Source organism: Epinephelus moara, chromosome 4, assembly GCF_006386435.1.
Source record: "Epinephelus moara isolate mb chromosome 4, YSFRI_EMoa_1.0, whole genome shotgun sequence".
Lineage (NCBI taxonomy): Eukaryota > Metazoa > Chordata > Actinopteri > Perciformes > Serranidae > Epinephelus > Epinephelus moara.
In genome coordinates, this window is record NC_065509.1 from 3,070,258 (window position 1) to 3,082,704 (window position 12,447).

Genomic DNA, 12,447 nt, shown 5'->3' on the forward strand with positions numbered 1-12,447 from the left:
TATCAACAAAATGATCAATTCGGGAGAGGTTAAAGTCAGTACAGGAAACCTCTGTTACTGAAGGACTTGGTATTGAATTTAACGACGGAGTAATCATTTCCTTAAATTTTGCGACAGTACTATCTGATAAACATCTAGTATAGTAACTGTTGCTGAGTGGCGTGTAATCGAGTAAAAAGAAATCAAAAATAATCAAATAATGATCCGATAGCGAGGGTATTTTCACCACAAACAGGCTCAGATTGTTATTCTAAGGCCCAATCCCAATACCCTCCCTTGTCCACTACCCCTTAGCCCTTGGCCCTACCCCTAGCCATTGCCCACTACCCCTTGACCCTCGAAATGAAGCAACGAGGGGTAGGGGTTGAAATCTTTCCCGCTGAATTGGGACACCACTCACTACGTCACCGCGTCGGTTACATTCACGCATACGTAATTATTTTAAACAGGAAGCTGCGAGCCATCTACATTTCCAACCGGCATCTACAGTGGAGTCTCCGGTTGAGTTCATCCTACCTATCGCGTTTGCTGTATTCATCATGCTTCATTTGATGAACGACAGACGACAGGGGACTTATGCTAGCTAGCTAGCTAACCAGCTAACATTACGAGACAGCATAGTTATACTAGCTGGCATGTTATCGTAATGTGAAAAATCTGACAATTTTGCTGAACAGGACAGATGACAGACGCCAGATAGTGCGAGCTAGCTAGCCAGCTAACAAGCAACCTGACGACGGTAACGTTAGCTAGGTATGAACTTTTTCCCCATCTCTTGCTCAGTGGTAGCCATGGCGACATCTACCCCTCGCTGGCAAGTCAGCATCTGAAATCCCTCGCTCCGAAGGGCTAGTTTCATACCCACTACCCCTCATTATGCCCCCTACCCCTACACGCAAAAAGGAATTGGGACACTCCTACCCCTCACGGGAACGCGCAATGTAGGGGTAGGGCCAAGGGGTAGGGCTAAGGGGGGGTATTGGGACAGGCCCTAAGTGTCCGAAGGTCTCTTTACCTTTTACTTGATCCGGGTTGTTTGTTAATGCCTCGTTAAGCAGAAGTCTCGTTCTGAAATATCACGAGTTGTCAATTGTTGCAGGAAAAAAACAGCGGAAATGTGTGTGACCTCTGGAGAGAGAATAATAACGGAAGTAGTTTACACTAAATGTAGTTTAGTCATGGATAATTATTTAAAGGATTTTAATCATATGGATGAAGCTTTTGAATTTGACTGCAGCCAGTATTTATGTATGCCAGAACATACGCATGAAGAGCAGACAAGGAGAGAGAAAAGGAAAAAAGGCAGTGGAGTGTGAAACAGCAGCAAGGCCATGAAGCCGGGAGACTGGTGGTGTTCCTGTGGGTGCTGTGACCCTCTGCCCACAGAGGAAAAGGGCCTATGTTGTAAAGAATGATTTGTGTTTGCACATTTCCAACCTGTGTTGACAAAATGAGGGGCTACACTTTGAGCAGCTGTCACTGACTATCTGACGGATATGGACTTCCTCAAGTTTTGGCTAGTTGTGCTACAAATGGATCCTAGAAAAAATACCAGCAGTATGTGCACTTTTTAAATCCCACACACACATTATATCAATTTTCAATCAATCAATCAATTTTATTTATAAAGCCCAATATCACAAATCACAATTTGCCTCACAGGGCTTTACAGCATACGACATCCCTCTGTCCTTATGACCCTTATATATTATGTATAATTATGTACGTGTACATGTGTGATACATTAGTAGTATATTTTTTTACGCACTGCGTAGCAGATACGCTACAGACAGAGTATGTGGAAATTGGGGGTAAGGCCTACATTTTTCTCCTGGGGCTCACAGATGCTAAACATTTATCATGTTGTATGACGGAGTCTCAAAAGGCCACATAAAATATGATAAATCAACAGGGTTCCCACGGTTCCTTGAAATCCTTGAAAGTTTGTGAATTTGAAAAAATCATTTCAAGGCTCTGGAAAGTTTTTGAAAAAATGCATAAATGTAAACAGGTCATTGAAAGTCCTTGAATTTATCTATTTCTGTATGAAATTGCATGAAAATGGTGGCCTGGAAATCCATACTCAAATCTAGAAAGATTGAGTCTGGCCCTCACCGATTTTAACCTTCATATTGATGATGACACCTGTAACATGGCTGCTGATCTCCTATCCATCACTGACTCATTTAACTTTACTCAACATGTTAGTAGACCCACCCATATCAAGGGTCATATCTTGGACCTTGTTTTCTCACCTGGCCTTAATACTGAAAATGTGTGTGTAGAGGATCTACATGTGAGTAATCACAGCTGTGTATTCTTTGACCTTAACTTTCCCCAGGACCCCCCGCCCCCGAAAATTAAGGCCCAAAGGCGGATTATTACTCAGGATGCTGCTGAGAGGTTCTCTACCTTATTCGACCCTTGTTTACTGACGGGATGCAATGATGCAGATGTTCTTATTCAGTCTTTTAACAGCCAATGTTTAGCTATTTTAGATGAAGTGGCACCTGTAAAATCTAACACTGTCTCCCAAAGGAAGCGCTGTCCTTGGATAAATGATTCTATCCAGACTTTTAGAAGAAAATGAAGAAAAGTTGCCTACGGGTTACATCTGTAACCAGAAACCGATGGAATTGGGAGCCGGCGATGTTTTTATTCCCACAGCTGGGGAAATCACAAGTTGGCACCATTTTGGTATTCCTCTGTTTACCTACAGCAGCTGACGAGGGTGTGTCGTGAGCCTGAGCCGGTGTTTGCGCTGTAGTAGTAGGTATATATAGGGCTAGTACATCTTTTTCCTCACTAATAATAGCCTACTGGTTCTCTGTTGGAAACAGCCGATGAAGTTTGCGTTAGCCGTTGCTATCCTGCGCACCTGCACAGCGTGGTGATGAACTGTCTAATTGATTTCTGTTGGCGTGCTGTCTTGCGGGCATATGTTGCGGGCCTGCACGGCAGAGTGATACTGGCCAAAAAATAGTCCCAATTAATAGCAAGGTCTGACGTAATGCGGGGATGTTTTAAAATTATTTAAATAGTCTAACAAAACACATGCATACTTTTTGTAGCTTAAAACCTTTTGGTTACATGTCCCCCGTATATCTTCAGAACTACTTTTTCTCCGGTGAGCTACGGGCCATTTCTCAGAGCAGGAGGCCTGTTGACAGTAGTGACACCATCACATCAGAGCTACAGATGGTCAGCGTTTCACACAACTTCATGTCCAAAAACCTGCACTATCACTTTAATATCCTCAAATAAGAAAAATCCCCAAATCCTGTTTGACACTATTAACTCTTATCATTTCTCCCACTGTCCCGCTAGTCCCTGTGTTCTCTAAAGCGGACAGTAATGAATTCCTTAATTTCTTTGTCAATAAGATCAGGGATATTAGGTCCAACATTTCTCTATCAACCGTCTAAAACACTGTCTGTAATCTGCCTCTACCTCATACTTGGTCCTCTTTTAAACCCGTGACATTACATGACATCTCTGCTCTGCTTGATAAAATGAAACCCTCTTCATGCCCTATTGATGTTCTCCCCACTGCACTGTTTAAAAAAGTATTTGACTCAATTGGCCCCTGTATCATGGATATATTTTTTTTTGCATTTTTTGCCTTTAATGGACAGGACAGTTAAGTGTGAAAGGGGAAGAGAGAGAGGGGATGACATGCAGCAAAGGGCCACAGGCTGGACTCGAACCCGGGCCGCTGCGGCAACAGCCTTGTATATGGGGCGCCTGCTTTACCCACTAAGCCACCGACGCCCCATCATGAAGATATTTAACACTTCGCTTTTAACTGGTGTGGTTCTCAGCTTTTTTAAACATGCTGTTGTTGACACTTAAACACTTAAAAATCCAGTCTGGATCCACAACAGCCCAAAAATTACAGGCCAATTTCCAAATTGCCATACATATTAAAAATTTTAGAAAAAGTAGTAGCAGAGTAGCAGAGTAACTTAGTTGGCTGTCTAAATCTATGCATCTTTGTTCTTATGTTTTATTGTTTTAATCTATTGTGAAGCACTTTGTGGTTTTTACCTGTGAAAGGTGCTATATAAATAAAGTTTACTTACTTACTTACTTACATACAAAGGACTTGTCTCTGTACTTGTTTTATTAGATCTTAGGGTGGCATTTGACACAATTGACCATCAAATTCTGCTACAGAGACTGGAAACACAATTGACCATCAAATTCTGCTACAGAGACTGGAACATTTAATTGGCCTAAAAGGTTCTGCAAGCTGGTTGAAATCTTATTTATCTGATCGTTTTCAGTTCGTTCATATTAATGATGAATTATCTGTACGTACTAAAGTTTGTTTTGGAGTTCCACAAGGTTCTGTGCTTGTACCAATCCTATCCACTCTATATATGCTTCCCTTTGGTAACATCATTAGAAATCGCTCTGTAAATTTCCATTTTTATGCAGATGATACACAATTGTATTTGTCGATAAGACAAGAAAGACCAGAAGAAACTGATCAATTAACTAAACTTCAAAAATGCCTGAAAGACATAAAAACCTGGATAAGCACCAATTTCCTTATGTTAAATTCAGACAAAACTGAAGTTATTGTTCTTGGCCCCAAACAAGTCAAGAGACTCTTTATCTGATGATATAGTTTCTCTGGATGGCATTGCTCTGGCCTCTAGCACTACCACAAGAAACCTCGGAGTAATATTTGATCAAGATCTGTCTTTTAATTCCCATTTAAAACAAACCTCAAGGACTGCCTTTTTTCATCTGCATAATATTGCGAAAATTAGGTGCCTTTTTTCATCTGCATAATATTGCGAAAATTAGGCCTATCCTGACCTGAAAAGATGCAGAAAATTGGTCCACGCTTTTGTTACCTCTAGGCTGGATTACCATAACTCCCTATTATCAGGTAGCTCTAATAAATCTTTAAAAACTCTCCAGCTAATTCAGAACGCAGCGGCATGTGTACTGACAGGAACTAAGAAACGAGATCATATTTCTCCTGTTTTAGCTTCACTAGCTAGCTGCACTAGCTCCCTGTAAAATCCAGGATTGAATTTAAAATCCTTCTCCTAACGTACAACGCTTTAAATGGTCAGGCTCCGTCATATCTTAGAGAGCTCATAGTGCCATATTATCCCACCAGAACACTGCGCTCTGAGAATGCAGGATTACTCATGGTCCAAAAAGTCTCCAAAAGTACATCAGGAGCCAGAGCCTTCAGCTATCAGGCTCCTCTCCTGTGGAAGACACCGTCTCCACATTTAAGACTAGACTTAAGACTTTCCTTTTTGATAAAGCTTATAGTTAGGGCTGGCTCAGGATTGCCTTGTACCAGCCCCTAGTTAGGCTGACTTAGGCCTAGTCTGCCGGGGGACCTCCTATAATACACCAAGCACCTTCTCTACTTCTCTCTCTCTCTCCTTTGCTAAGATGATAACTCATGATAATGTCCTGTTACTGCATCTTGCTAACTCGACTATACTGTGTGTCACTAACTTGGCTTCTTCTCCAGAGCCTTTGTGCTCCACTGTCTCGCAGGTTAACTTAAATCGCAGCAGTGCTTGGATAGTGTGACGTGTGTGGTTGTGCTGCTGCCGTGGTCCTGCCAGATGCCTGGTGCTTCTGCTGTTATCATTAGTCATACTTCTACTGTTATTATACACATATGATTATTGTCACATATGTATGCTATCAGATATTAATATATACTTTCAACATATTGTACCACAATAGCTGCAATTAGAATTATAATATTATTACTTTAGTTAATGTTGTTGTTGTAAGCTAGTGTCATTACGGTCTGTCCTGCATCTCTCTCTGTCTCTGTCTCTGTCTCTGTCTCATTGTGTCATACGGATTACTGTTAATTTATTATGCTGATCTGTTCTGTACGACATCTATTGCACATCTGTCCGTCCTGGAAGAGGGATCCCTCCTCAGTTGCTCTTCCTGAGGTTTCTACCAATTCTTTCACCCGTTAAAGGTTTTTTTTGGGTTTGAGTTTTTCCTTATCCGCTGTGAGGGTCCTAAGGACAGAGGGATGTCGCATGCTGTAAAGCCCTGTGAGGCAAATTGTGATTTGTGATACTGGGCTTCATAAATAAAATTGATTGATTGATTGATACCTGAATGTGAAGTGTTTCAATCAGGTGCTTAATCTGGCTTCACAGAGGTCATTAAATCTGCCAGCATTTGTCAGGTTATGCAGCATTTCTGACAGGTTTTATGACGGTGCTGGTCAGTCTGTCTGCTTTGCATCACATTTTGCTGCAATTAAAATGATTAAAGTCGGATGAACAGACTGAAAACTTCATCTTATTAGGTAAAACTGATGTTGACAAAGTGTTCCTTTGGGGATAAAATTGGCAGTGAGAAAAAAGGTAATAAATTGTAATATAGTGCAATATATTTTATCGCAACAATAATGTATTGTTACCAAAGTATTGTGATTATATAGTATTGTGGGTCCCCTGGTGATTCCTACCCCTGATTTTGACTTGAATACTTGATTTTTATTCTAATGTATATCTCATTTAGAGTAGGGGAAAGAAAATGTAGGTTATTTATTTAAGCAGGGAGAGGGAGGTATTGATATTTAAAAGAGTAAGGCAAAAAGGATCCACAGAAGTGAACGAAACCCTAATCAAAAAATATAGTTCTACTTTTCTTTAACCTCCATCGTCACAATGTCCTTCATGAAGAAAAAAGGCTTTTAAATGATAAAAAAAAAAAAAAACTTCCTGGGACATATCCATGAATGAAGATTTGTGAGGCTGTGTCAAAATTCATACCATTTCCAAACAGTCTCCAAAATGATACAGCCCATAAAGAAAAGAGTGGAAAAAGCCCATTATCATTCTTGTGGCACATTGGAGTTTCAACCCCTGCTACAGCCAATCAGGGGGGGAGAGCTTTCCAAAACTAAAACTCTGCAGGGAGCCACAGATCCACAGCTCCCTGAAATGCTCTTCAGGGAAACTATTCAACAAAGCAGAGATTTGAAAACAACAACACCAGAAATCATCGTTTCTTTATGGAAATAAAAGACAAAAGTATTCATTACAATGTGATTCACAGCACTGAAGGCCTCAAAGGGAAAATACAACCCTGAAACACAACTGACTTGCTCCATACAATCCTGGACAGAATCCATATTTGACAGTTTACTATACTGTGTTATCCTTGTATAGAGAGAAAGAAACAGCATTGGCCAGAGATTCATACTGTTTAGCTGACCTGATAACTACCAGCAAGCAACAACAACAGATATGATTTAACTTTTCTCTTGAGCTAAATGTTTGGTGGCCCCTTTGTTTGTCTCTGATAACATAACATAACAACAAACATATTTAATGACAAATAATTCTAACAAAGCTATTTTATGTGTTTTCACAAATTGCTGCAAGCAAAATAAGCAGCAGCTCAAGACTACACAACCACCACAGCCCCACAAATAATCTCTCTCTCTAAGACACAGAGATTAAATACCTGCTTTATGCAGATGACCTCATTCTGTTGTCCCTGAAGGTAACTTTTAAGAAAACCCAAATCATGATCTTTCAAAAACAAACAAACAAAAAAAAAAATACAAAAAAAACAACAACAGATGTCTTGAAAACAATTACTATTATTCTTTGGATAAAACCCTTATTACACACACAATAAATTATACTTACCTTTACCCGACCCTATCTGCATCAGGAAATTTAAATATAGCAATAAATGCACTCAAATAAAAATCATGTAGGGCAATGTATTCACTAAAAGTCAAATAATTATATATATATATTTATATTCCAATAAGAATTTGGACAAAAATATTTGACAATGTAATTTTACCAAGATGTTGCCCAAAGTAGGAAGAGGGATTCAAAATTAATAGATAAATAAACTGTGGTAATAATATCTGACTAAATATTTATAATGAAACAGATTTAAAAAAACAACAACAATGAATCTATGAATTTAACAGTCTTTCAGTTAAAATCTGCAGCTTAGCTGCCAGCTAAGATGTACTTTTCTAGTGAATTTCACAATTAGCATAGATATCTTTGTTTATCTTCTTTAGAAAAGTTTTGAATATTGTAAAGGTGTGTTGAATTTACAATATTTATGCTGTTTATGTTTTATATTATACACCTTAACTGCCATTAAGTATTTACTACAAGTGTAGCACCCTAAACTAGTTATTTTGATTGGATATGAGTGAAATTGTGATTTTTGAAACTGGATTGAACTACAAAAGGTGTACAACAGAAGTTTTGAATTGGAGCATTGAGCTGATTTCATTAGCTGTTTACTATGTTCACTAAAGCTTATAGAGTTAGCACAAAGGTAACAATCTTGACCTCATTTATAGGTCAGTTGTTTTTTTTTTGTTTGTTTTTTTAACCCTCTGAGACAAGCAAAGATTTTGGAGGAGATCTCAGACTCATAGGAGCAGATTCTAGAGAACTGGAGTTGATTTCAGAGAGAACCTTCATCAAGTACTGGATGCGAGCCCAGCCTATGAGATACAAAACCTGTTACCGCAGGCTGTGAATTGAACACCTATGTCAAGTGCAGTAGACTTGAACTGTACACACACATACAGCTCACAGGAAAGAGAAAATACATAACTTCTTTCGTACCAACCCCACCTTGGAGTTGAATTAAGAACTGTGATTCTTAAAGAGACATTACACCATGTATGTCTTAAATATTTTTTCATGTGCACACAATTTATTTATTTAGTTTGTTGTTTTAAGTAAAGTAATGCCAGGTTCAGACTACACGATTTCAGCCCGATTACAGCCCGACACTCGTGTAGTGTGTCATAGTAGACAACAACGGACGCCATGCCTCACAATGTCCCGACAAAAAATCTCAAGTATGATTTTCTTTTTGTCTTCCACGACTTCTCACGTCATAGCTGTCACTATGACGGCAATGTCTAAAATCAAAGCCGGTGCTCTTACCTGCTGAGCTATCCAGCTGCTGTGTGTATGAATGACAAAAATACTTTAATTGAAGTAGGATATATGTTGATATTGTGTGTGTAAATATAAAAGATAAAGTATATATATTGCTTTGATACATTCGAATATATGAATTAAATAAATAACAAATATATGTAATCACAACATAAGTGTATAAAAAACAATCATACAGATATTTTTAATATTTACATATATAATATATGCTTTTATTGTTGACTTGTAATATACGTATATGACAAAGCTGATCACTATATGTTGATAGTATATTTGTAGCTATTAATGATAAAGAATATACAGAATTTTTGATAACATGTTTTCAATTTTAATATATAAATTAAATATATATTATTAAAATGTATGGTCAAAACATATTATTCCTTATAGAAATCCATCATATAAATATTTTGAATATATATTCATATTTAAAATATGCATATATTGTAGTCATATGTTACGTACATGTATATACATCCCGAATTCAAATCACTACAAGACCGAGAGCTACACCCTGAAAACAGCCCCCCTCAGACAGCTGATGATAAAACTAAACAATCAGACTCCCATCAGCACCGAGCCAAAACAACCAAACACAATGAAACTAATTATGAATCAAGCAGATCTATATTCCATATCTATATATTTAATAAGATCTATATTTACAATACTGAAACTAGACAAACTTGATTTGAGCCTAAACAGAGACTATAAATTGACTAAATATCTGCACTCTGGCAAAGACATGAAACAGAGACTTATCCTGACCACATACAGTGACCATCACCTGGCAGTAGAAACAGGGAGACACAGACAGACGTGGCTGCCCAGAGAGGAGCGTCTATGTAGCCACTGCTTAACAGGGGAGGGAGAAACTGGAATGCACTTCCTCCTCCACTGTGACAAGTTCCCCTCAGTCAGAGATGTCCATTTCTCTGAGAAATAGCCAAGAAAGTGCTCCTGGGTGAAGGGACAACTGCTCCTTTGGCAGCTCAATATGTATCTGCCTGCCACAGCTTGAGGGACTAACAACTAATATCATATCTCAAAAATTAGGAATATGTAGATATTAGATAATGTATTAAATTGTATAAAAATTGCAGTGTACTATAATGTATTGTACAACAATCAAAAATGGACTGCAGCAGTATATTCGGATCAAATATGGAGCGTGGACTGGTGGCTGGAGAGGTGCCAGGTCACCTCCTGGGCACTGCCGAGGTGCCCTTGAGCAAGGCAACGAACCTCCCAACCGCTTGGGGCGCCCGACCAAGGCAGCCCCCTCACTCTGACATCTCTCCACTTTGTGCATGTATAGGTCCTGTTTGTGCATGTGTGTCTTTCAGACCTGTGTGTTAATGACAAAAATTTTCCCTCAGGGGGATTAATAAAGTATATAAAATTGAAATAAAATAAAAAATACAGAACCTGTTTGACACGCCTGTATATTTAATATGTATGTAATTAATTAATGCATGTAATATGTTTTTTTTTTTTTTTATCAACTGCTTCAGCAACAACATTTTGTTCATGCCAATCCATTTAAATTGAATTGGATTAAATTTAATAGAGTTGAATTGAATTGGACTAAATTTAATGGCATTGAATTGAATTGAAACAGTTGTATCAATCTATGCAACCTCCCTGGTCTACAGTGTCTCTCCCTTTTTTGTCTCAAAGGTTCCATTAAATGACACTGAAGTGTCTGCCTCATTAAATTTCATTTGCAACCATAACATTAGTAGTAAGTGATGATTGCACTCACACACCTGCATACATACTCAGCCATTGCAGCATTTTATCTTGCCTGAGGATACTTTGACATGCAAAATGGAAGAGTTCAAATCACCGATCTTCCGAATAACAGACTTCCCACCTTCTGAGCCACAGATGCCCCATGTGTCTGCATAAGTAGGAGGTCGAGGTGGATGGACGGTTCAGCAAACATCTGACTTGATTGCACAGAAAGCGTTTTAGCAGCTGGAGGTGGCTTTTTGTAATTGTTTTTAATGAGAATAAAGCTTTTTGCTTGTTGTTTTCTGCGTTGCTAGGCGCCTCTTACTTCTGTCCTCTAGGCACCTGGTGATTTTGCTGGATTGCTCTGAACTCCTCAGGTTGATAAAACTTCAACTCAGAGTGGAAAAGTTTACAGTTGGTAAACACTGGAGGAGAAACTGGTGGTACTCCCCGTAATCCACCCTCTTTTTTAGGGTCTCTTGTACCCACACAGATCTCCGCTACAGCGAGTACCCTCTGCCTGTTAATGTTAGGAACAAGATACGAATTACTGTCAAATAAATAATAATAATAATAATAATAATAACAATAATAATAATAATAAACATAATTGGTAGATTTATTATACAGGAAGGTTAGGGTAAGGAGGTGATGGGATGGTTGCCTGGCAACAATAAAATGCTTTCTGTGTGATCGGAGCCTTTAAAGTTACAATGTGTAATTTACGTGGTTGTTTATTAGCAAATATCAACTATTGCTTTCTTAAATATATATTTACTAAAGTGTAATGCAATTCACATACAAATGGAAGCTTTCTCGTAGGCTTAGAATGATTTCTCTATATACACACAGGCAGGGTGTGTTATAGGGTGGTCTGCTGGAGGCTGCCCTCTTGCGTCGCCATATTTGAATACAGTGGCCGAAAGGGATATACGTGCTTTGCCTTTCGCATTTACCTAGAACTTGCTGTCACTGGAGACAGAGAAGGTGAAGATCAATCCGGGGCGCTTCTGCGTGAACCTGCTTTGTACTTTTATGATTCTGTCGCACTTTAAATGGAGGACCACACATATGTTTTGTCCCGTAAGAGAGAAACCATGCCACCAAATAAAAGAAAAAGATCAGATAAGTGAGGACGGGACAAAACGCGAATGAATATCGGCGTTGCTTATTCCAGGTGGAAAAAACTCCTGTGGAAGAAACGTGTTATTTTAGCATTACTGTGCTAATGTTTGCCCGTGTTACCAAAATAATTAGAGATAAAACACTCCTAACATAACGTTATATCTCACAGATAACCTATATCTCACTGGTAAGCTATAACATATTGTAGCGCCCGCCAGGACGTGTGGAAAGGATGACGCAGTTATTCGGCAAACCACCGTTTATTACTGAACAGTACAGGTTACTGTTGGCCGTAACTGCGCCAAAACAACCAACAAACAAGTACTTGGCTGTAACTCCAACCAAAGATACTGGATTACCGTCTTTGCTCCAACTGTGCATTCCTGCTCTCTCCTCCAGCTCGCTCATACACACACCAGCACGCGCACTCACACAGCCCTCATCCCCGTCACACTCACCCCCCCGCCCCCCTACCTATACTCATTCAATCCCAAACATGCCATTAACTCACAGAACATTGACATTATAACAGAGCATTTACTGCAGGGTTGCTACAATATCGTAACATGGTTTAGATTCCTAAATAAATATTCACCTCATCGCTAGATAGGCCTACTCC